A 26,227-nucleotide genomic window follows, 5' to 3' on the forward strand; every position below is an offset into this window, starting at 1 on the left:
AACGCCAGAGGGCAGTACAATCGTGTCTTATCATGTCAGGCGGTGGAGGCCAGATGCGGTGTGTACTAGATTTTAATAGGAATCAGAAAATTAGAATGCATGAATTGAAATTAAACTTCATACAAGTCACAGCATGTGAAAAACACCTTCAACTTTCATGTTTTTAGGAAACAGGCCTATTATAAATAAATGTATGAACAAACATGTAGGCCTATAATTGTGACTGAGTTTGCACAAATGGAGTAGCTCCTTGGAAAGGGGGGGGGTCAAAAAAGTTTTATAGGCCTATGTCTAAAGAGGGGGGTCTGTCTGTCTGTCTGTCTGTCTGTCTTGCTTTGACGTATTCATTGTTTAGTTTTGGAGATATGGCCGAAACAAAGGTCAACGACGCGACCGTTGCATTGGGGTTAAATTTTTCCATCGTGGTTAAAAATACACTTTTTAGAAAGAAAATCCATGCAAGGATTCCAACTTAGCCTAGGCCAGGTGGTGGCCGCATTGCATTCTCTAAATTCAGTAAATTTTCATCGTCAACCGTGTAATTGAATGGGATTATTTTGAAATTTTAAAACGCTTGAAATATCACAAACAAATAGGCCTATGTTGATAAATAATATAAATACAAGCTAAAACCGTTGGGGTTGAACCCCACAAAACTAACCGACTATTGAAAAATGCCATACTATACGGCCGGGCGGTTTCACAAGTTGCCGGCTCGATCATGTCATCCGCCGCCTGGCCTAGGCCTATACTAATTCTACGGTGTACCATAAGGGACACGCAAACTTAAAAAATAATTTTTGCAAACTTAAAATAACTTTTTACAATCTCAAAATAATAATCTTTACAAACTCAAATAATTTTTACAAACTCAAATAATATTTTACAAACTCAAATAATTTTTCACAAACTCAAATAATTTTTGCATTTATTATGCACTGAGCACCTGGGCGGCGAAGCCCAGACGCATAATTTTTTTTTCTGCAAAAAGTAACGGAACGCGAAATTTTATTAAATCCTAACCCTATCACTTACCCTAACCCTAACACTTTAACCCTATAGCCCTATTATAGGCCTAACCCTAACCATTTCCTGACTCATATGGGTTATAAAATGTTTGCGTCCTGTATACGCGTTAATATGGTTGCAGAAAAAGATCCCCCTGAGCTGAAAGGCGAAACAAGCGACCCAGAAAGTGTTCATGAGTACACCTCCACCCCGGGTCACATCAAAAATTTTGGTGGGTAAAAAAATGGGTAGGCCTATGTTCCTTCCGGAATTTTGAGGTCGGTGGGTCTTTGGGAGCCTGCGGCGCACCGGTTAAAGGGGGTCTTTTGAAGTTGTGAACAAGTAAAAATGGGGACTTTTGGAGCTGCGAACAATCAAAATCAAGGGTCTCTCCGGGGGGTCTCTCTTGGCTTTCTGGTTGAAAATTGCCTGAAACTGAAATGAACCAGAAAATGAGGAATGAGCACTAGGGTCGTTCAGAGCTCTATTTTGGTCAAATATAGGGGGTCTTTCGGGGCGGCGAAACCCAAAAAGGGGGGTCTTTCTGGGGGGGCATACCCGTATGGTCATTTGTGTTAAGTGCCCCCCCCTTAGTTTAGCCAACTTCACCCCTGCCCTCCCCGTCGATGGATTATAACATGTGCTTCGTGGCGCTTATGGCGTGCCATATATTTTTGCTGTGACCATTAGATTCGTCGACTTTTTATAGGGTAGAATCTTTGAAGTTTCACGTGCTTGTAAAAACACGTGCTTTTGATGGGAAGAATCAACAACTAAAATATTTATTCGGTTGACGATTATATACTCTCAGTTGAAAAAATTCTACTCTTTCCCCATTAAAACACTAAATGTTAATAGTTGTTACCTAAGATGAAACAATATATATTTTTATAATTAAAACAACCAACATTGGTAATGTTTTGATTTCATTAATTCCCCTCAACGCAGTCTATAATCTGCACAATAATGGCATATTCCTACGGCACGTGTACAGAACGTATGTTTTTGTTTTGCCCTTTACACTAACGAATGTACTGTACATTGATTGTACATGTACATGGTTGACCTAAATATAGAATGAACTCACGTTTTGGTGACCGATCGGACACACGAGTAAATAAGAAATGGTCAGCATATTCAAACAGTGGATGTCAGATCAATGGGCGAACGAAATTTGATAGGAATTTTGATATCTTTTTGAAGAGCAGCAATCACAGGTTTGTCTCTGTTATTGTAACAACTAAAACATAGAATTTGTGGTAAAGATTTGCACCGTGACTTCATCAAGTTGTTGGAAATCTTCCAAATCTTCCAAAACATCTCACGATTTGAGACTCATCCAGGCCTTGCATCCAGGCATTGCTACTTGTCCCGGGCTTCTTGTTTCCTGCAACTGCAAGCACGTTCTGGAACTTCTGGTCCCGGGCTTCTGGTAAGTACGTCGATGCATTTTACCGTGCATCCACTCTCTCAGTTGCACTTTTCTTGTATATTTGTAGCTTTCGTATTCCTCCACCGGCCTGACCTTCTTCACTAGTTCACCTCGTAAACTTGTATGGCTCAAAATTCGGACCGCAGATAGTATCAGTTTGTGAATGAGGACAATGTATAAGTTCCTTAACGCTGTGGCGTAGCCAGCACTTTTTCACTTTTTAAATTTGGTCAGAAATACAAAAAAGTCTTAAATGTCGGGGCGGTCACCATCCCACAGGGGGGGGCAAGACTTTTCACAGCTCCCCTTGGCTACGCCACAGGTTCCTTGTACTACTTCTTCACTATGGCTGTTGACGTCACTTTGCACATTTAATCCACCATTAAATACATCCTAGTTTAGCTAGCTTAACCCTAACCCTACCCGTGTTTTTTTGGCTATCGGAAGGGAAAGAAGGAGCGAAAAGGAGAGAAGATGAAGAAGAAAGTCACTTGGCACCCCGGGATTGAACCTCGGACCCCTCGCATGCCACGCATGAAGATCCCCAGCATGTAGCTACCGGGTAGCTACACAGGTGACGTTAGCCCGGCCAACAATTCCCTGGGTATACATGTATATGACTTGGTCTGATTGCATCATCAAGTCCCGAGGAATGCATGCACGCAGAGTGGTTTTAATAGTGAGCTTTAGTGAGTCCTAGTTGGGTTAGGGTTAAGGAGGCATATAGGAAAAACATGCATGGTCACTAACCCTAACCCTACCCATGGTTTTTGGCTATCGGAAGGGAAAGAAGGAGCGAAAAAGGAGAGAAGATGAAGAAGAAAGTCACTTGGCACCCCGAGATTCAAACCTCGGACCCCTCGCATGCCACGCAGAAGATCCCCAGCATGTAGCTACACAGGTGGCGTTGGCCCGCCAGCGATTCCCTGGGTATATATGACTTGGTCTGATTGCGTCATCAAGTCCCGTGGAATGCATGCATGCACGCAGAGTGGTTTTAATAGTGAGCTTTAGTGAGTCCTAGTTGGGTTAGGGTTATAAGGATTTTAGGGGTCGTGAATTCTCAGAATGGTCTGCCAAAAATCACTTCTGGTTTTATCAATCCCAAAGCTGGCCAATGAAACTTACAAGAGCTGCACTTTGTACTACTTAACTCTGACATGCACCATTGAAAGAAAGGAAAAGAAAGTGGCAGGCTAGCTGTCTTAGAGGGAAAAATAGCAGAAAACAAGTTCAGTTCTATTTACAGTCAACAATGTAAGATATTATTCAATGGACACATGTCTTGATTGTCTGATTGATAATAAATGGTGAGAAACCACAGGGAAATGCATGGTTGAGAAAAGTTCATCGAACAACGAACATCCATGCAGAAAAGTGTTGAATCTGAATTAGAACTGCTCCGGGGAACTGCTCTCATGAAGATGGAGAGCTATTATCCAGATTCATCCATGCAGTAAGACCAGGATCTAGGGACTGCAGAAGGGTCCCTGCAAGGTCCAGGGACACTTAATTTGGGGCATGAAGTCATGGATGAGTGAATTCATGGTTTCAGACCATTTTGGTATGGTTTTGATGTATATCAACATTTTGAAAGAACTTTTGAATCATTTTAGGATTCTGAGGTAGTATAGTCTGTATACCTTTCTCGAGTCAGTAATTAAGATATTGTTTTTTATTGTATCTCTAAATGTTATAATAAGTGAGAAGTATATGAAAGTATACATTTTCAGAAAGGAAATGATGCAAGGAATCCAACTAGCATTTAACAGCTACTACGGCGAATTGAAGTCCTTTTATTCACAATCTCAGATTTTATGACAACAACATATAAAATAAACTATTACGGTACCTGGTAGGCCTAATATATAAAAGCCTTGATTTTGCAGGGTATCCTGTTAGTTTATTAATGTACTGATGTACATTACAATAAAAAAAGTAAAGATTATTTTTAATGAAATAACACATGATTTACCCTAGAACCCAATTTATTTATTTATTCTATTTTTGTGGTTTAATATTTGCATTTAATTGATGTCACCACAGTAGCAAATTAGCAATGCATCAGCGGGGGATGATCAGCCTTGTAAATGAACTGAAGTGGCACCAAAACACTCAATATCCAATAGGGCAAATATGATGAACAACAGAGGCTGCGCTAGCTGTCATGATGATAAAAAGAAGTTCAATTTGCATCCAGCCATTGATCATCAAGCCAGCCAGCATAGTTACCATTGCATCATTATACTTTGTTATAAATTTGTTAGGATTCTCTGGCTATATATCCTGCATGGAAACTAGCTCATAATCCCCAAGCAGCTATAGCTCTAGAGCGCCAAAAGGTCAGCGTGTGCTCTACTTTTCTGGTTTTATCAATCCCAAAGCTGGCCAATGAAACTTACAAGAGCTGCACTTTGTACTACTTAACTCTGACATGCACCATTGAAAGAAAGGAAAAGAAAGTTGCAGGCTAGCTGTCTTAGAGGGAAAAATAGCAGAAAACAAGTTCAGTTCTATTTACAGTCAACAATGTAAGATATTATTCAATGGACACATGTCTTGATTGTCTGATTGATAATAAATGGTGAGAAACCACAGGAAATGCATGGTTGAGAAAAGTTCATCGAACAACGAACATCCATGCAGAAAAGTGTTGAATCTGAATTAGAACTGCTCCGGGGAACTGCTCTCATGAAGATGGAGAGCTATTATCCAGATTCATCCATGCAGTAAGACCAGGATCTAGGGACTGTAAAGGGTCCCTACACAGTCCAGGGACACTTAATTTGGGGCATAAAGTCATGGATGAGTGAATTCATGGTTTTCGACCATTTTGGTATGGTTTTGATGTATATCAACATTTTGAAAGAACTTTTGAATCATTTTAGGATCCTGAGATAATAGTCCACAGGTACACCTTTCACGAGTCAGTAATTAAGATATTGTTTTTTATTGTATCTCTAAATGTAATAACGAGAAGTATATAAAAGTATACATTTTCAGAAAGGAAATGATGCAAGGAATCCAACTACTATGGTGAATTGAAGTCCTTTTATTCACAATCTCAAATTTTATGACAACAACACATAAAATAAAGCCTTGATTATTGCAGGGTATTATGTTAGTTTTATTTAAAATGTACATTACAGTCGAAAAAGTAAAGATTATTTTTAAGGGGGTACTACACCCATTGATTTTTTTTTGCATTTTTTGCATTTTGTGAAGAAATTACAAAAAAAATTGGACAAAATGGTATGCAAAATGAAGGGCAAATCTTCTCGTTTTATTGGTGGCATCGGTATCAACGTAGCTTACATGCTTTTAAAAGTAGAAGCCAAAAGGTGGTACATCACTGATGATTTAAATTCACTTCATTTTGGAAAGCTTAATATCAACGGATTTCGTTAAAATTTTGGATATGTGTTGCTAACACGTTAGGGAAATAAAGTTGATATGTAAAATGGGAATAAGTGGTTCCTGATTTCTTTAATGACTTCATGAACTTGGTGCTCCACAACTATCAAAAAAGGAACTGGTTAAAATGCTTCTATTTTCAATGTTGAGCTATATTTTGTATTTTTAACTTGCGACATTATTTCACTGAAACTTAATTAAGCCATAGGTAACAGGTTACCACAACCATACTACAGCAATGTTGAAAAAAATTGTATTTCTTGTCACCTATACCACCATATTGGGTAGTTTTCCGTAAGCTTAGCTTTTGTGATTTTGGTAACTATTTTATATTTATTTGTGAAATCCATCTCAACTAGGCATTCTAAATTGTACTCACCATTTACATCCCAAGGTATATTAGTATATCCACCTTGCACTTCTCGATATATATCCAGTTAAAGACAGAATATCAAAATTATTCCTCATTATGATACATTTTGTATCACAGACTCTCACATGTGTATTCAAAATTGATGCTTAAATTTGACCTGAACCAATTGACCTATAACCTGACATACGGTGACCTAATAGCCTTTTCTTCTCCTAACAACACATCAATAACAACATCAATATCAAATTGACTAATGACTATGCATCTATTGTGTAAGTGTTTATTTAATTTATTCAGTGTTATATATTTTGCAAGCACCACTAGATTTTCTATAGAGAGTATAACAAAGGATTTAATGTATTCTATTCATGTACCCTACTTGAACATGTTGAAAAGAATAAATTATGGTTTGTTATGAAACACGCATCTGAGTTACCAGGATACGGTAAACAAAAAATATATAGGGCTAAAATGACTTACTATACAATGGTTTAAAAACACCTTTTTTATTTATTTGTTTTTATTTTTTTTTTATTTCACATGATCCGTGCATATATCGCCTCGCTATAAATGAAAAAATATTTTTTTAGACCAATCAAACCAATATATGGGTGTAGTACGCCCTTAATGAAATAAAACATGATTTACTCTAGAACCCAATTTATTTTATTTTTTCTTGGTTTAATATTTGCATTTAATTGATGTCACCGCAGTAGCAAAGCATCAGCCTTGTAAACAATGGTAAATGAACTGAAGTGGCACCAAAACACTCAATATCCAATAGGGCAAATATGATGAACAACAGAGGCTGTGCGAGCTGTCATGATGATAAAAAGGAGTTCAATTTGCATCCAGCCATCGATCAGCAGCCAGTCAGCATTGCATCATTATACTTTGTTGTAAATTTGTTAGGATTCTCTGACTATTATATCCTGGATGCAAACTAGCTCATAATCCCCAAGCAGCTATAGCTCTAGAGCGCTAAAAGGTCAGCGTGTGCTCTACTTTTCTGGTTTTATCAATCCCAAAGCTGGCCAATGAAACTTACAAGAGCTGCACTTTGTACTACTTAACTCTGACATGCACCATTGAAAGAAAGGAAAAGAAAGTGGCAGGCTAGCTGTCTTAGAGGGAAAAGTTAGCAGAAAACAAGTTCAATTCTATTTACAGTCAACAATGTAAGATATTGTTCAATGGACATGTCTTGATTGTCTGATTGGTAATAAATGGTGAGAAACCAGAGGGGAAATGCATGGTTGAGAAAAGTTCACCAAATGCAGAAAAAGTGTTGAATCTGAATTAGAACTGCTCTATCCGGGGAACTGCTGATACTGCTCTCATGAAGATGGAGAGCTAATTCCATATTCATCCATGCAGTAAGACCAGGATCTAGGGACTGCATAAGGGTCCCTACAAGGTCCAGAGACACTTAATTTGGGGAGTGAAGTCATGGGAGAATGAATTCATAGATTTATTCCATTTTGGTGTAGTTTTGATGTATCTCAACATTTTGAATGATCATTTTATAGGATCCTGATTAGGTAGTAGATGCATGCAGATGTGTATGTACTTATCATATGAATATCCAGAGTGATGAAGTTGTCATCCGTGCTGCCTGAGACATTAGGTTACAGGTGGATCAGTAGCTGGACCAGGACTGCCTTTGATGACATCTCACCCTCTGTCCTCATTTGCAGCTTTTATACCAAAAATGTTGTGACTGTCTTGAAGGAGATCTTATGCACTATGTATTGTTGGAACCCTATAACATCTGAACTGCCAGTGACATGGCACCATAGGGGAAGGGTGACACATGCCCCCTGTGTGCCCCCCCGATTTGAAAATTTAGAAAATCCCACAGGAATATTGTCAAAAAATGACTTGTCCGTCCCCCAGGCCCGGTGCCCCCTCATCATTTTGGTGCCCCCATAGCATGACTCATGCTACGCCATGGTGGGCTGCTGTACTTGTCTTACTAAAACTAACAGAACTTGCAAATACTGAAGGCCTGTTGCATTAGAATTGAATTTTCAGTGAAAAAAGAATTGGCGATGGAAATAGGAAAAATCATTCACGTCATTGTACCACATGGAACATGTTATTTTCACAATAAATAAAACAAAATTGCATCAGTAAGTGCATCATAAAAACAAGAATCTGATGAGATTAGTGAAATTAGGCAACATGGAACTGGATCCTGGGCATCAAACCCTGGGAGGGGGCAGGGGGAACGTGTCCCCTACTTTTACTCACTTTTTGACAATTTTGGCCGATTATCTCCACCCCCACACATTTCAAGCCGGTTTGGCGCTAATAACCTGGATGATGGCCGTTTGAGTCATAATAGCTTTATACACAATTTAAATTTCTTTTATACTTTCGATCGCTGGGATCACTGAATGGGACTTTGTAAATTAAAAAGTATGAAACTTTGAAAGTTTGATATATAATAATATTGTTTATCTACATGTATGCTTTTATATAATTATCTGAAAGTGTGCTTGGATTACTAACCCATGGCTTCAAAAGTTTCAATTTTTGCACATCATCCAGTCAGTGGCCAAAGGCAAAAGACTTCTCACAGGCGGACAAGGACTCGCTCGGGGAGGCATGGGGACACTTCCCCCTTTAAGCTGACCCCCTTGGCTATGCCATTTTCCATCACATCCAATTTGTTTGGGAACAATTGGATTAAAAATAAACCCTTTTGTTCCATTTATTTTATGCATGTGGAAAAACCTTTAAATGGAATCAAACTTCAAAGTAAAATATTCTTTGGGAAAAAAATGCCTGCAAACAAAATAGAATGCCATGCAGGCATGATGATCAATCCAGAGTGGCAGTACAGTGGCATAGCATCATAGGGGCACGGGTGGTGTGGGGGTTGAACGGGGTGGGGTGGCACATGCCCCCAATGATCCCCAATCGATTGCAAAATTTAGAAAATCCCATTGGAAAATTGCCAAAAAATGGCTTGAAGTTGTGCCCTCCCCATTAGACCCGGTGCTCCACAATAATGGTCGGTGTCCCCCATGATGACCCATCACGCTACACCACTGTGACAGCACCATGGGAGAGCATCTAGCAGGGATGTGAGAGTTCCTCTTTTCAGCTGATTTCCTCTTTTTTTGTTACCAAAATTTACGTGTTTTTCTTTTATTTTCAGCCCATATTTGGCGTTTTTACCCTGATTTTACGCTGTTTTTAGTGATTTTCCTCGTTTTTGGTCTGTGGCCTCTCACACCCCTGATCTAGGGAAAATTCCCCCAGGCAGAACTCTTGACCCCATTCCCAGGTTGTTGATTATTACCCCCCCCCTGATTTCCCCCCCCAACAAATTTCTGGTGTCGCCACTGGTTCAATCTAATATTCACTTCAGCATGTTTGTTCTAATTTAGCAAATTGCCTCCTGAACCACATGTATATGATTCATGATGTTTGGGTTCTTGTGCAGTCTAGAAGATTACATAATTGAGTTATTTTCGATTCTGACAATTACTAAGATAGGAAGCGATGTCACTCGCGCACAGCTCCTGGGATTGCTCTTTTTAATTTCCTTGGAGAAAGAGGCAGATTATTTGGTGGGAGTTGAATTCCCCACCCATGCCAATTGATCTTTTGATTCACCAATTAAGTTGTTGGCATCGTACATAATCAGGCGGCCATATAATGTGGCAGACTACATAGTCTTCAGATTACAGCTTCTCCTTAGCAATATCAGCACGCCAAGACTTCCCCCACTAGAGTTGAACCCTTATAAGTCCAACTTGTGAGATTCTTTTTTCAGATTGTGTAATAATATTGTATTGTGTAGTACCTGGTTGAATGCGTGCCTTGTGGTAACTCTGTAGACCAATTGATGACCAGCCTGGAGAGTCAGTTGCACTGGTTTATCATGAAAAAGGTTGGTAAGGGATATGTTTATACTCTTTACATGATGCATCATATATGATGCGATGCCATATCAGGCAAAATGAGTCACAACACAGGCATGTACGCGCTTGTACATAGGAATATTTGTGGGGGAGGGGTGCAGAACTTCCCAAATGGAGACCTTAAGTTGCCCCTCAACAAATCACTTCCATGCAAAAAGTGGACTGAAACTAACAGTTTAATTTCAGGGGTTGTTTTGTTAATTTTTCATCTAATGTTGACCTTCTTGTTGTACATTTTTACCCCCAAAAGTGGGCTTTTTCCAGAGGTTCTTTTATGACAACCCCCTCCTGCATATGGGCCGAAGTTGGTCCAACAGGATATTGTGTTCATTTTATCGTTACAATGTAGGCTGATATAACATTACAGTACAGTTTGGGCCCTAAAACAAGAAAATTTGAACACTACATCTAAAGTAATATTGTTGGTCATTCTGCACCAGTGGTGAGGGAACTCATTGGGGTGGAGGTGGGAGCAGCTCTAAAGTCTCAAGAGTCCTGGAACTTGCTGGACAGAAAGTATTAGTACATGTATGTATCTAATGAATATTCTGCATCGATTGACACAATTGTGCACCTTTAGGGCCCATTCATGTGCAGTTTGGAATTTTCAGTACAGTTTGGGCCCTAAAACAAGAAAATTTGAACACTTATAGTAATTTGTTGGTCATTCTGCACCAGTGGTGAAGGAACTCATTGGGTTGGAGGTGGGAAAGCAGCTCTAAGTCTCAAGAGTCCTGGAACTTGCTGAATGGAAAGAATATGTATCCATGAATATTCTGCATTAATTGACACAATTGTGCACCTTTAGGGGCCCATCCACAACATGTGAAGTTTGGAATTTTCTGTATCCTGGACTATGCGGTAATCTTAATTAGATGACCAGTCATGGTTAAAAGTTGATGTCGATATATCTTCTTCCTTCATTTTGTAGATCAGACATATGCAATTTTACCAAATTATTAATATTTGACTTTTAGGGGAGATACTAAGGAACCAATATGGTAGCAAATAGTGAAGTCAAGTTTGAATGAATGTGACCCCCATTCGTGAAGAGCTAGCATAGATAGTGACTCTTTTAATAGTGGTAATCAGGTTGGACTATAGCAAAGCTCCACCAAGAGCTAGATTCTTAGTAGAATTAGGTCAGTATCATGATATCTAATATGGCCAGGGCTGCCATAAGTAGGCCAGGTACATCGGCAGGGCACGTGTGAGGTGGCGGTCGGGCGCTGGCTGTGTAAGCAGGCGGGTACATAGGTAGGTAGGTGGATAGAGAGGCAACCAAGCCCAGCCAGGCTAAACACAAGTTACCTACTCTAGGCTAGGAGTAAAAAGTTACATCCTTACTGGTGAGCTATACAGGTATTGCCATAGCCATATTTCGGCACGATTTTTGACAGACAAACGGCTCCAATTATTCTAATGTGGTTCTTGAGGCATAGCTCGGTATCATCTTAATTAAAGGAGCGAGGGAGGAAGAGCTAGGAGCTGAAAGTAGATTTTGACATTCGATATAAGGAGGAGATTGCACTTTTGGGGGAACTCAACTGGGATTGTTTGGAACTTTTCGATTGTGCATAAAGGACTTTGTTTTTCGACTAATTAAAATTACAAGGTAAGATATTTAAATTGTATTTACTGTGTAAACCAGCTCAGTTTATCAGTGCATGCTCTATCATGAACAATACCACAAGGTTTGTCATCAAAAATGTTTGTTTGTTGTTTTTACAGAACCAAAAAGAAATCTTAATCCTCATTAGGGTCGCTATAGAGAATCCAAAAGGAATTCAAATCCAGAAAAACTTTTATCATGTAACTTTGTGGCAGAGATCCATGCATGGGACTAGTTATCCTGTACCAATTGAAGCTCTAAATAGGTGGATGGTGTCCTCCAAAGACCCTTATTTTTCAATTTTGATTTGTCGCTAAGTTAAAGCCCCTTATTTTTCCATTTGAACATCAACTTTCATATCACTGATTTTGTTACTAATTTTGAAAAATCAAACCAAAGCTATAATTATTAGGAATTGAGGCCATTTAGAACTAGAAATTCAATGTTTGAGGCTTCTTTAGGAATCGGTGTTTTGTCTCTCACCCAAAGACCCCATTTAAATAAGGGTAATGTTCTCAATTCTCACTCAACGCCCCCACCTAAATTTAGATCTAAGTGGACCATCCCTCACTCAATGACCCCATATATTTGTTACATTTGCTCTTACTCCATATTTTTACACCTTGCTCTCACCAAATGCCCAAAGGTAGGAGAGGACAAATGGTAAATGGTAATGTAATGAGTTTGATCACACTTCAACAACGCGGTTGCCGCCTTGCTTGCGTTCAAGATACCGGTACTCATCATTAACTCATGAATATAAACAAAATACAGACATCAATTTTCAGTATCCTGAATCAAGGAAGCAAAAAGTTAAAACAAAATAACACACAATCAAGCCTCAAAATAAGCAGATCTGGACTAAGAGCCACACATTTGGAAAAGGCAGCTCCTGGTCCTGTGCTTACATCCAGTGAACCAGGAGCCATTTTTAAAGAGCTAAGAGTCATTAAAATTTGAATTGTACACATTAAATACAAAACCTGCTTTAACAACCAGGCTCTATTTTTTTTTAATGTAGTAGAGCCTGGCTCATATGATTTTGGTCATGATAGACTCGGAGCCAAAATGTTTGACCATTGGGTAAATGGCACATGCCCCCCACTTTTGTTGGTCATTCGGGGGAAATCAGTCATTCCGCTCGTTTACACTCCTAATCAGACTCCATTCGGGGGAACTGAACAACCTGCCCCCCCCCACTTTCAATGTGCTGCGCACGCCACTGTAAATGGCTCCTGGGTGCCTGCTTATTTTGAGGCTTGCACACAATCATGGACCAGCCCACACAGTATGCTTATTGTTAAGAAAGCTTGATCATTTTGCTTGAGCCTTGTCCCAGTGGCGTAGCATGCTGTACTGGGGGCAGGGGCAGCACATCTCCCAATCGAAAATTGAGAGAATCCCATAGGAAAATTGCAGAAAATTGGCTTGTGCCTGCCCAATCAGGTTCCCCCCTCATGGTCACTGGTCAGTGCCCCCCTCCCCCAATATGATGCCCCCCCCCAATATGATGACTCATACCACACCACTGCCTCACACCCATTAGGACCCAAGTGTGTGCCATCCTGATCCTGGACTGACAGGTTAAACAGACACACAGATAGTTAATGTATGTGAAATTACAAACTGGAACACCAACTTTTAATGTGAGTACCGGGTATAGAATATATGAGCAAGAAGGAGTGGCATGATAGGTAGGTGTAAATTATTGCAAGAGTTGGCTGATCTGTAATTAATATATGCCTTTATACGGTTGTAGCATTTCATTGTAGTGTTACCTATAAAAATGAAGGATTTATATATTATTGGAATCAAAATCTAATGTGAAAATTTCAGGTAATATTAAGAATTGGCAACTTGGGACACTCTGTATAACATATCATATTTTATGCATCAATAATCAATCAATCAATCAAATTTTGAAGTTAAAAAAGAACAATTGCACCTTATTTTGGTACCAGTGATGGTAACTCCTTAAAAAATTGGTAGCCTGCCTCAGTTCATTAAAACATGGTAAGTACACTTGAAGTGACCCCATTAAATGTTATTATTGATCAAGTTTTCTGCTTTCCCTGTGTTATCCACATCCTGGCTTTTGATTGTTAACACATTTTTTATTAATACATGAACTGATATAATCACAGAAACCGAGATGAGATAAAGTGAACAAAAATTACTAAAGTCTGCATCCTGAATAGAAGAGAATGACCTAGTTTTAGTTTCCTCATGTTTTGCCATTTTAGTTTCCACACACATATTGCCATATTATTTTTAATAGCAGGGGGTGTTTCATTATACTATGGCCCAATTTCATGCTTGCTCTTCTTCTTCGTTTCTCAGCAATTGTAACAAAATTCACAATGAGGTTGATCATTGAATGGGCTGCTGTGTTTAAATATCTTGCATGCATGGATGTGCCCTGATTCACTTTGTATATAATGGCAAAGTAAACATTTCAGTCACTATCAGTTAATTTTCAATTGTGACCCACATTTCTGACCTGTATTTATATCACTCTCACTACAAACACATATAGAGCAAGGAACTAGGTTGCAAATTGGGTGCGAAATGATGTCAACCTGGCAACCTGCTTACTTTTTCATTCTGGCCAAAACAAGCAGAAAACTAGGTCACCATAGAACACACTGTGATGTGTGTACAGTGCTCAGTTTGCGGCACGTGCATGTTAAATGTGTCAGAGGACGCAGCCGAAAAGGTTGCCGTTTTTTGTCCCTCTTGTTTGGTTAGCTTGTATCACTCAGGAGCCGCTGTCAAACTGGCAAGGAGCAGCAAGGAATTGGCAGGTAAGCTGATGATCACTTCATTTTTCTCAAATTTTATGTCAAATTGGTTTTAGGTTACTTTTTTTCAGCAAATCAATAATATTAGTTATACTAGTTTGGGTTTTTTTCTGCAAACATGTTTCTAACATGAATTCAGATGTGAAGAAAATTGTGTCACAGGCAGACATACTGGGTGTCTGTATCAGTTTGGTATCAAATCATGCAGCGATGATCATCGACCAAGTCTGAGCTGGTGTAATTAATTGATCTGTCATCGTTATAGGACAGTAAAATGGAATTAAATTGCAGGAAAATGATGCTATATAGCAACAAGAACTAGGTTAATCTATTAATCTACTTTTCTGGAACCAGATCTAGTGAAATTCAAAGAAATATCATTGTTTTGTTTGTATGCTGCTGGAAATGAGTCAAGATAGGTGCTTAATTTCTTAAATTGTTTGTTTAGATTTATCAAGTTTATGCTCTTTTACCGCAACAGTTCTGTATTATTTGTGTTTTTTAGATATTAAAGCGATATCCTACAAGGATTTTTTTAATATATGTTTCTTTTTAGGTCTATATTAGGAATTTACTCAATTTACTTCCAAGGATCAAATTTTCTATGTGGGAAGTTATTTCCCTATTTTATCAGACATGTTAACATTATTTTCAAGATGAAAAGTGTAAAAATTGTGAAAAATTATTTAGAAATTATGGTTGACTCCCGGGGGTTGACTGTGAGTGCCACAGATATATGCAGCAACAATTTGTTTTTACAATACAGGTATTACAACCCAAATCTTGCAATGAATATATGTACTTGTATTTGATTTTAAGAAGTTTATAATTTTCAGGAATGCACGTAATACACTCGGTCAAGCTCTATTTAACACAATATTTGAGTGACCTGTAGCGGCCTGGTTTTCGTTGTTTGTTGGCTGCCCAATATATTGATTCAAATTCAAGAAAAACCAGGTCTTACTCATTGGACTACCATGATAACCCACATAAGTGCAAGTTAACTTCCCTTGACTTACTTTTCACAAAACTATTGTGAAATTTACTTTTGGTATCTTGTCACTTGACAGTGTGGTTAATAACCCATTCGACCTTATAAAAATAACCTTGCTTTTATACAAAAGTTTGCACTTTGTGTGCAACTTGTAAAAATATATGCTTGTGTATGAGTTGAAAATGTAGTTTTATTATGGCAACTAAGGCCAAAAAAAAAGGTTTGTCTCAAAGCTCGCGCGCGCATTTGTAAAATCACACGATTTGACAAAAAAGAAATGCAGAAATTTTTTTTTATTTCAAAAAAAAAAATTTTTAAGTTTTTTCCAGAAAAATTGGGCAAAAATCAGACTTTTTTCTCAAAATACCATAAAAAAAGTCAGGAATAAAAAAAGAAATTTAAAAAAAATGGCATTTCGCATATGTTTTCAAACCACTCGTGAGCTTTGAGACAAACCTTTTTTTTTTTGGCCTGAGCAAATTTTAAAAAGCTTCAAAACACATGACTGGATGTTCACAAGAATATTAATAACTTTCCACACACCACAGTTAATTAGTGATGTACTAATAATAGACACAATGTGGTCAGCCTGAAAGTCCACAAATTCTGAGGAGACCATTTCTAAAATTTAGGATGAATGGGGGAGGGGCACCAAGCAGGCAAATTCAAAGCTTGAAAGCGTACCATTTTACTAAGCATTCCTTGATTGTGTCTTTATTCAACCTGCCCTGTTTATGTTGTATTAAAAAATGCTACTATTCTGATTTTTACTGATTGTAATATGCTTTGATGACTAAAATGCAAAAGGCAAGACCTTAGGTGTTGTATTTTGACAAAATCTTGAAATTTTAAAATAAATCTTTGTATCCCATGATTAAATCAGTCAATAAGACTCACTACATACATTTGTGATTTAGGTGATTATGGAAAGAAATATTTATATTAAAAATACATATTCAAACTATTTTTATTTTGGTTTATTCTACCTCATTAGTGTGGGTCAAAATTAAACATATCTCATTTATCATTTTGTGAGGGACAAATATCAATTTGTCAGAAAGCTTACAATAATGTTTCAATAAATTATAATGATTTTTTTAATTAAAGATTTCGTTGAATTTCCTGAATTTACCATATTTTCAAGGAAATGGAATCCTGCTTCAGTTGCAGATGTATGGTTTTCCTAGCTGTATTTAATTAAATATATTGGTGCTTCTTGCATGTTCTGTTCAGTTATTTTTGACCAGTCTAAACTATTTTTTATGGTTTTCTAGATTTTGGGGCAAGTAATTATTTATTTAAATAAATTAAAAGTTAGGGGACTTTGCTTTGATTTTCAAAGAATTGTTGATTTGCAACAGGAAAAGTTTTCAAGATGTTTAACCCCCTGAGCACTACCTGCCAACCTATCATTGCCTAAGATTGGTCAATTACATGATATCTTCTCTTTAATCACCAATCAGAATGGAGCTTTGCAAATAATTCACCCCATTTTTTTTTTGCATTGTGAAATTATTCTAACAGTGTTACTGATTGGGCCAATTGATAATGTAAACTTCTTTTTGGCCAATCGGCAGGTAGTTCTCATGGGGTTAAAAATGTGTCAAAGTAAGTGCTCATCATGGCATATTCGTAGAAAAGATAATAGTCTGCAGGTGATTGGCTTTAAAACAATTCTGCATTACTAAACAGCATTTATAGCCTTTCACAATCCCATATATAATCAGTCCGGTCCACTTTTAGGGTCTTACAGCCAGCCACCCCAGCCCAAAACACAGATAATCATCAGGGAAACTTTTAAGGCAGTCAATTTATTTATGCCATTAGTACTAGTTCAAAAAGAAGCAAATTTCAAAATTGTGAAAGTAAGTAAGCTTATTTTTGTTAGCTTTTGTTTACCAGTACCTTTTGTGTACATTGAGAGAAATGACTGGATTATACTTCTTATTTTGACCTATATTTGAATGTATATATTTTTATTATCGATCAAATTTACATTGTCATTATATATCACCGTTATAATTGTCTGTCACACGCCAGATGTGTGAATTCCACAAATCTAATTAGTTGACCGTCCATCCTCCTAGATTCTATCTAATCCCCTGCCCTAGATAAAATGAAACACTATGGACAACAATAGCCTCATCCCAATGGCTTAGTCCAATAACCTCAATTACATAATCATAGTGCAAAATTTGACCTCAAGTTGCAGAGTATGAGTTTTTGTACCCAAATTTTCAAAGGTCATTCAATGAATGTACAAATGTATTGGGTTTAAGAACTGTGCCCCTGATAGATGAGCATGTTGTGGATCCTAGTGACGATGCAATCATATGTCATCGTTCCCCTCAATCATGACATCTATTTGTACTATAGTTATACTGAGAAATAAAATTAAAATACTATTCCTCGTATCTGCACATCCTTGTTTATACATACTCCGTGTCTGAGCCTTCATCAATGAAGTTGACACTATTTCGGAAGAAGAGAAGAAGAAGAAGAAGAAGAAGACATAATTTCCTGGGAGAGGAAACCTCATTTGTTGAATTTTTCACTTCTGTCTAGTCTTTGTAATTAATACAGGTTCAACTTTAAAAGTGTGATATTTCATTCTAGATCAATGTGTCACTGCTCTTTCCACCCACTTTCAAAAAGTTTTCTTTTTATAATCCCAAAACTGTAGGAATAAGAGTTAAGGAACAAAAATGAGTTGGAGTCACTGAAGTGTGAAATATTATTCTTCAAAATAAAACCCGGGGACTTTGAGTTGTATAAATAGGCCGATCATCCCATCCCGCATCTACCTCTGCCTCACTGAAATAGGCTATTCCATTAAAAATCCACCCCTGTGGAAGATTGTGGAAATATCTTCCACAGAGGGAGTATGTTTTTCAAATGTAATTGGTCAGGGTAATCATTTTGATACACATACTCCCACTGTATTATGGCTTTACCTATACCTTCCACAACTGGAGTGAGTATTTCAAATGTAAGCTATTCTATTCAAAACTCATACTCCCCCTGTGGATGATATTTCCAAAATCTTCCACAGGGGTTGTATATTTTAAATGGAAAAGCCCAATGAGGCTTGCATGGTGCTAATTCAAGAAGTAGGTCATAGGTATATGATGTCAGACTTATCCAGTCTATAATAAGGACCCAAATGTCACTATGTTACTCCCTACTGACATACATTCTGCCCAAGACTTTATTGTGATAGAGCTGGTATCATTAGAAATGGACTTCTGGCTGCCCTCTTGATCATGTTGATAGGATTGCAAGTGGCTGTTCCAGTTGAATTCAATACACCCCCTATGGAAGACATGACCTTAATCTCCCACACAGAGGGTGTGAATTTTAAATGGAGTTACCTGAATGGGTGACTCCATTTGAAAGCTACACCCCCTGTGTGGGAGAATAAGGTTGTGTCTTCTGTAGGGGGTGTATGGATTTCAACTGGAATAGCCCAATATATTAACCCGCAGGAGGAAATTGTGCAGAAAAAACATGTAAAAGTATCATATTTACCGGCATATATTTGTAATCGGACATTTACATAACCCCATTTCAGAGATCTGTTTGAAAAGTGCAGTTTGATTTAACAAATATGCATACTGTACTGGTACATACATGTATGTATTTTGAGGTTTTCTTGATATTTTTGTAAAGAGGAACAAGTGTTGAGGATGATTGTGGAAGGGCTGCAGGGATGCATTAACCTTCAGGCTGCTAAGAGACTTCACTGCATGTATAATTGTGATGACTGCCAACTCAACCATGATGAGTTTTTATTATTTAATTGTACTGACTGACAAGGGAGTATGAATTTAATGCAGTCATGAAATCTAACTGTCAAATATCATCAAAGAGTATAATAGTTATCAGGAGACCCATTTGATTTGCAATCATTATAGGGTCATCTGAATCAGATGAATAATTTCAGTTTGACTAAAGACACAATATAGTTATCATGTAAGTGACCAATGGTAGTAAAGGTTTACTTTAAAATCTCTATCCAGTAGATTGTGTAGGTATCACAAAAGGGGACATGCCCCCACTTTTGCAGCAGCGTAGCCAGCTTTTTAGTGTGAGGGGGGTGGCAAAGCCAAATTTTGATCGTCATCTGTCAATTTTTCATCCCATTTTTGCCATTTTAATGACACTTTTTTCTTTGCCATCCCCATTTTTATCCCTGAAAATTTCTGTGGGGGAAAAATTGCCCCCTCGCCCTGGCTACACCACTGCACTTTTGTCAGTCAATCAGGGGACCCAGTCAGGGGGAGAGGATATTATGAGGCTACCAATGTGTAAAGGATTTGGGGGGATGGAGACCCTTGCACGGTTGCACCTCACGCCAAACCAAGAACTCCAAACCTGTGAATGCAATAGGTAGATATCCAAATTGAACTACAATGTCATCATTCCATTTATTAAAGCAGAGGAATAAATAAACAAAAATATATCAGGAAAAATGCAAACTTAACTTTAAATGCTAAAATTGTATAATAATTATATTAGCAAATAGGCCAACATTTACTGTTTGTTAACTCCAGAATAATTTCATTTCAGTGACCAATATTGAACATGATGAATATCGGCATGAATGTTCAATGAAACAAATAAATGTTTCACATGGTTAAGTGATTCTCGAGTTTAACTCTCTTCACGCGGGAGTCGAATGCAGACGACAAGTTTTAAAAAAAATTCAAAAATGTCAGAAATTTTCATGACCATATTTGGAATCAGTATGAAAAATGCATTAAAATGAGTACAAACAAGCCTAGTATTGATTCAGTAGTTCTTAAGATAGCTCTTGATATTTTGAGAAAATATTTCAAAACTTGAACTTTCCATTGAAGCGCATGGCTAGCACGCAGAGCTTTAATATTTATTGCTCATGGTTTCACATGGTTAAGTGATTCTTGAGTTTAATATTTACTGCTCATGGTTTAAAAGGGAATATATCCAAATCAGAGCCCAGAGTTGAGCTAGGATGCGGTGTTTAGAAGTAGGTCATAGGGCAGTGCATCAAACAGGCAGCGGCAGACATGGTAGTTGGATAACAACCTATATTTGTCTGCACTTCCACATTTCATATCTTGGGTTTTGATAGAATGAAGACTGACTAGTTAAGTTGCAGAGCAAGTTAGGAAATAATATACTAGAATAGAAAAAAGTGTGTTTCTAGTCATGGTGATGTGTGCCAGCAATTAGGTTAGGACCACTCTCTATAGACCCATTACCTGCCATTCCTGCCAATAATAGATTGAAGTTAGAAAGATGAGAACTTTATTTTCTTCAGTTCTGAATAAGATCAGGATTTTTACATTAGAGGAGAACTAGAAGTGAATATTAAAAAAGGTGTTTGTTCTTGAGAGAGATGAATGCAATTGATTTTGGTTACTTTTGAGTGAAGTCAACAATCTAATTCTAGGAAAAGGTGTGGACAATGATGCGTGTTACACTTTTGAACTGTCATACTCGTACTGTAATCATGTATGCGTGTTTAATATGAAGGCAACATCCAATCCCTGCATCCAATGGGGAAATAGAATAGTTCAACCTAAATGTATCTTAGAAGCATACAACTTTTTTTTTAGAGGGACAAGTTTACAAAACCTCATTTCCTTTTATAATGTTTTGTTTGGTTTGTTGAGAGTTGTAAAAAGCTCCTTCCTTGAAGAATCCTGGCATTTACTGTTTAATAGAGAGATGTGAAATATTTTTGGAAATGTGGACCATAAGCTATATGGTTGATCCATTGATTATCCTTTTCTGGTGCATTGTAGGATAGAAAAGGGGTAAAATTAGCTATCAATTTCCCCCCTTTTCTATCCCACAATGCACCAGAAAAGGTAATCAATGGATCAGCAATATAGCCTATCCTCTAAAACTTAAAAAGTTTTTATTTGAATTTGATTGATGTAGCAACTACTAGCAAGTAGCTAATTTAAGGGTGGTAGGAAAATACAATATGCAGATCAGATCATTCCTAACATGATCCAGTTGACAAGAATAGGGAGAGGAGTCTTACAAGATATTCAGGTTTAAGATTTTGATGAGGAATTTCTCATTGTGTGTAGCGTTGTGATATCTTGAACTTATAAATTAAAATATAATTTGATCACTGAGACTGCCCTAGTTTGATTTAGTTTCTTACTATTAGGTTACTAATGTTATCTCCTACCTTGGAATTTGTCCCAATATATCTTTCCTTTCCTTTTATAGACAGATAGATGGGACCTGCACAGATTAATTCAAAATGTGAAAAGTGTGTCACATTTTCAGAGTTAGTTTGTGACAGGCAGTTGCTTGACAGCAAGCTCCTCTCTGATTGGTTCAGTCTGGAGTTTGTCATAAGCAAGTTCCCATCTGATTGGTTCAACCTGGAGTCTGTCATACACAGGAATCAGTTCAGCCCACCTTTCCTGTACAGATGTGCTGCTGGTGTTTGTGTATGAATAAACATATGTTGGGATGGGTGTAAACGTGACCTACATTAGCATACACACAGTGAGATCGTGGACACACCTGCAACCGTGGACGTCCACGGTTGCTGGCTATAATCGGGACAATGCAAATGATATAAAAATGTGACCCATCACATAAAAACCGACCACTTCATGGCTGGCTTCATTGGCAGATAACAATGAAAGAAGATGAGAAAATTTAAAGAAAATAAACTAAAAGACATTTGAGCTTGCATTTCCTTATAAAACATTTTTACTAGATCTGATTTCAACAAGTAAGGTGTCATTTTAAACCTAAAAAACAGCAGTTCATCGTGTTTGTTTCTTTGGTTAGATAGGATTAAATCATATGCAGAATGTGGTCCTCGCTTGCAGGTACATTGTACATGTATTAGGGTGTGTGTGTGTGCGATGCACATATATTTTGTATGTGGAGCTCTAGCATGTGTGGGGATTAGGGTTTTTCCCTAATTGGCTATGTCAGAAAAAAAGGAGAACATATGTTGGAAAAATCAATATTGAAAGAGCAATCATGACCAGTGATTATAAGCTGAAATATTGCAAATGTGACCTACTTAATTTCGCACTCATTCCAGCAATATATCCCTAACCCTATTGAAACTCACAGGCTAACGCTCACTATAAAAAGCACTGCGCATGCATGCATTCTGTGATGCCATGATGCAATCAGCGTAAGTCATACCAGGGAATCATTGGCCAGGCCAGCGTAACCCCCATGGCTACAGGCCGGTGATCTTCCTCGTGGCATGCAAGGGGTCGGAGGTTCGAATCCTGGGGTACCAAGTGACCTTTTTGTTCAATTTCTCTCCTTTTTTGTTTCTTCTTTCCCTTCTAATAGCAAAAAAAGCATGGATATGGGTTAGGGATACAGTACCTTTCAAGTATCAATAGTGAATTTTAAGTTTCAATACACTGGTATAAATCATCTTTGGTTTGGGGTTGTAAAAGTATGAAATAGTTATACATGTACATTTGTATTGGAGCACATCCACAATGTGAGGGGACCCCTTAACTAGAAACCCTCTTGGTCACAGTGCCTTCAGCTGTAGAAGATTATCAAAATTTAACATTTTTCATCAGCATAGTAATACTCAGTGGCTTAGCATCATAGGGGCATGGGAGGCATGTGCCCCCCCCCCCCCCACCAATGATCTGGAATTTTAGAAAATCCCATAGGAAAACTGCCTCAATCAGACCCGTGCCCTCCCCCAAAAAAAAAATCATGGTCAGCGCCGCCCCCCCATTATGGTGACCCACGCTACTCCACTGGTAATACTGTAAACTGTTAGGAAAACTTTTTTTAATAAGGAGTTTTGGAACTTTTCAGCTTTATCACTGCAGCAGGCCATTGTGACTCTGCTCAGCAATGTAGTTAATGTAACTGAACAGTTTAGTTGCCCAACTTTTGAGATGTCATATTGGTATTGAGTTCAGACATAAAATTTTTTTTTTTAATTATAAAAAGTCCAGAAAATATGTAGGACTGTGGATGAAAACCAACAGCAAAATCTCTTTAACTACAAACAGGTCAGATCAATTTTGCCAGAAAATGTCAAATGGATTGTGACAATTGTCCTTCCCCATACTGATCTCCTCATGTTTATTTCATAAATCATTATTGAAAGTAAAGTAAATAAATTGTTGCCCTTTTCCCCTCATCATGTATGGAAGTCAAAAGGAGTGATTTGTTTTCACTAAGTGAAATTAACCATGGATCTCAGTGGCAACACTGCCAATGCCTGCTGCCTGATAGCTAGCCCGCCTACCCACATGCAGCGCACCTAAGAAATGTAGGTCTGTGTCAGGTTTGCTTTGCAACATCCAGAGGCGCAGCAGAACTGGGTCAAGTCATGGTGCTTTTGCTCATAGTGACTTGAGCTATGGTGAGAGAGAGGGAGAGAGAGAGAAGGAGAGCAAGAGAGATGGGAGCTAGAGAGAGAGTCAGGCAATGGTGTCAGGCTTCTCAAGAGCTTCAGAGGAAGTGGGCATTGATTGAATTTGAAGAAGTGGGATGGTGCTTGAAATAAATGGGCAGAAATGAGGCAATACCGACCCCAGGGATATCGGATCCCGGCTTGGTTGACTGGCTAGACTAAGTTCAAGTCTCTGCCTGGTTATCAGGTTGTCCATTTCAGATGAGGTGTGATAGAATTCCCATTGGGCTAATAAAGAAAATGGCCACTTATGTAGGATGGTATAAGGTGCTTCCTTGCTGACTACTGAAGATCGCAAATAATCTAGCAGTAGCTTTGTGGCAGTTAGTAACTCTGTGTTAAGGTAGAATGGATCAATTCAATCTTGCCAGGCAAGTGCTGTGTAATTGTGACCCATTTTCTAGCAAATATGCCAGCTGTCGGTCTAAGAATTCACTAAAATAAACACAATTCTTATATCATTTTCGAACCTTTTTGTTTCAAAAATGTAAATACAAGAAAATGACATTCATATCCTTACTCCTTATCCTCTTTATATGATAAGATATGTATTTTTTGACGAAAGTGGAAGAGCAGCGAATGAATTATATACTTTCTCAATCCCTTAAAACCATCGAAATGTTTGTAAAAATCACACATAGGTCAGGACTTTATGTCAACAAAGCCGCAGGCATCAAACTTGAGTGCTGGTAAGTGAGAGCCAAAATAGTCACCAAGATTGTCTGTGAGCAGTCTACCTATTTATTAGTGGATGAAAGTGTCTGTCATGTGCAAGCGAGATTATGGTTATGAATTGAGGGGCATTTAAACATGCTTTAATGTTACCTCCCTAAAGGCTAAGCCACTTCTCTTTTTAGTCTGCAGAACCGTAAAACCCTTGTCAGCTACTCCTGTGAACAAAGTGTGCACCCATGTTTTCATGCCACAAACAATGGCAGAGTACAAGCATTTTCACCCAGGAGTTTGCCCTTTTTTGCCGGCTGAAATTCAACAAGAATGTTATTTGCTGTGTACGAACTAATTCAGGTGATAAAAGTGCAATGCGTATTTACATCAAATACGATGAGGATCTCTTTTATTCAAGTATGCTGTAAAAAAAGTATGACCTGTATTTCTCCTCCTTTCTTTTCTTTAGTTTCGATTTCAGAAATAGTTTTCATCTATATTCCTTTTGATTTGTTTATGTAGTATCCGATTCCATGTTGGCTTGGATTATTGGAAGAAGTTTAATACATGACTGCAGGATTTTGGAGTTTGTACATGATAGTGATTGAGCGCTTCATTGTAGATCATTGATGTACATGATTATATATATGTCAGGTCACAGTAATGACAAACATTGCTCAAGTTGTTACCCAGACCATGTAGACAAACAACAAAATACTAGTCTCTACCACAGTCTCGCTGCATGATCAGAACAACATGCCATATTGTTTCTCCAGATAAGGCTAGGTATTTAGGTCGGCGAGCACTCCACGTTCTGCTTCGCTTTTCTTGTGTTAGTAATAATGAGAATCAGATTTTGTGAGAGTAAAATAAAAGATGACTTCAGAATGAATGTTGCATGCGGTACATAAAAATGGAGTCGAATTACAAGTAGGGCAATTATCCCCAGAAGAGTGAATACACAGGGTTTTATTACATTACCATTAATGTTGCAGACTTCCTCGTACATGTAGGTCAGAACAAGATCAAGTTTTTAATGTTTAAATCAGGAAATATGAAGAGAAAAAATGAGCAAGCCGCTGCTTGGAATATGTGGACCAACGGTGTTATTAATTTTTTAAATGCTGCATGGCAGGAGGATCTAAAGAAAAGTCTTATGCACAGAATAGTATCCAGGTTATAGTCTAAGGCTCTTTTGCGGTAGACTTTTTTTGTAGATATAGTGCGCTTTTCTTCTAGCTAGTGATGTCCACACAGTCTGAGGCAAATCTTGTGCAAGGCAGATTGTGAATATTAATGACATGCACTATTATACTGATCGACTTCAAGGAATCCTAACACTTTACACTATTCTTGCATGTATTCTGCGCTAATCCTAAACCTTAGCCCTAACCGTAAAGCTCTGCACACTTCCCCTCCAAAGGATGGAATACTATCATGGTTTGGTATAAAATTCAAACCTTAACCTAAACCATAAAACCTTTTAGTGGACAACTGACACTTTGTTTTCTTCAAAATCCTGCCTCTTGAAGCAGCTCATGGGTGATGGCACTGAACTTTGGGTCTA

At 38.0% G+C, this 26,227-nt stretch overlaps 1 protein-coding gene across 3 annotated transcripts in view; it reads left to right on the top strand.

Annotated features, from left to right (window-relative positions):
* Positions 1-2,070: 2,070 nt before the first annotated feature.
* The window catches only part of LOC140155287 (nuclear hormone receptor E75-like), a 43,711-nt gene continuing 19,554 nt past the window's right edge, over positions 2,071-26,227 (top strand). Inside the window, exon 1 of one of the 3 annotated variants that reach the window (XM_072178057.1) lies at positions 2,071-2,440. The gene's annotated coding sequence lies outside the window, so the exon portion shown is untranslated. Of the gene's footprint in view, positions 2,441-14,474; positions 14,579-26,227 lie in introns of those variants that run through there. The other 2 variants (XM_072178059.1, XM_072178058.1) reach the window with 2 other exon arrangements.

This window comes from Amphiura filiformis, chromosome 6, assembly GCF_039555335.1.
Source record: "Amphiura filiformis chromosome 6, Afil_fr2py, whole genome shotgun sequence".
NCBI classification, from domain to species: Eukaryota; Metazoa; Echinodermata; class Ophiuroidea; order Amphilepidida; family Amphiuridae; genus Amphiura; species Amphiura filiformis.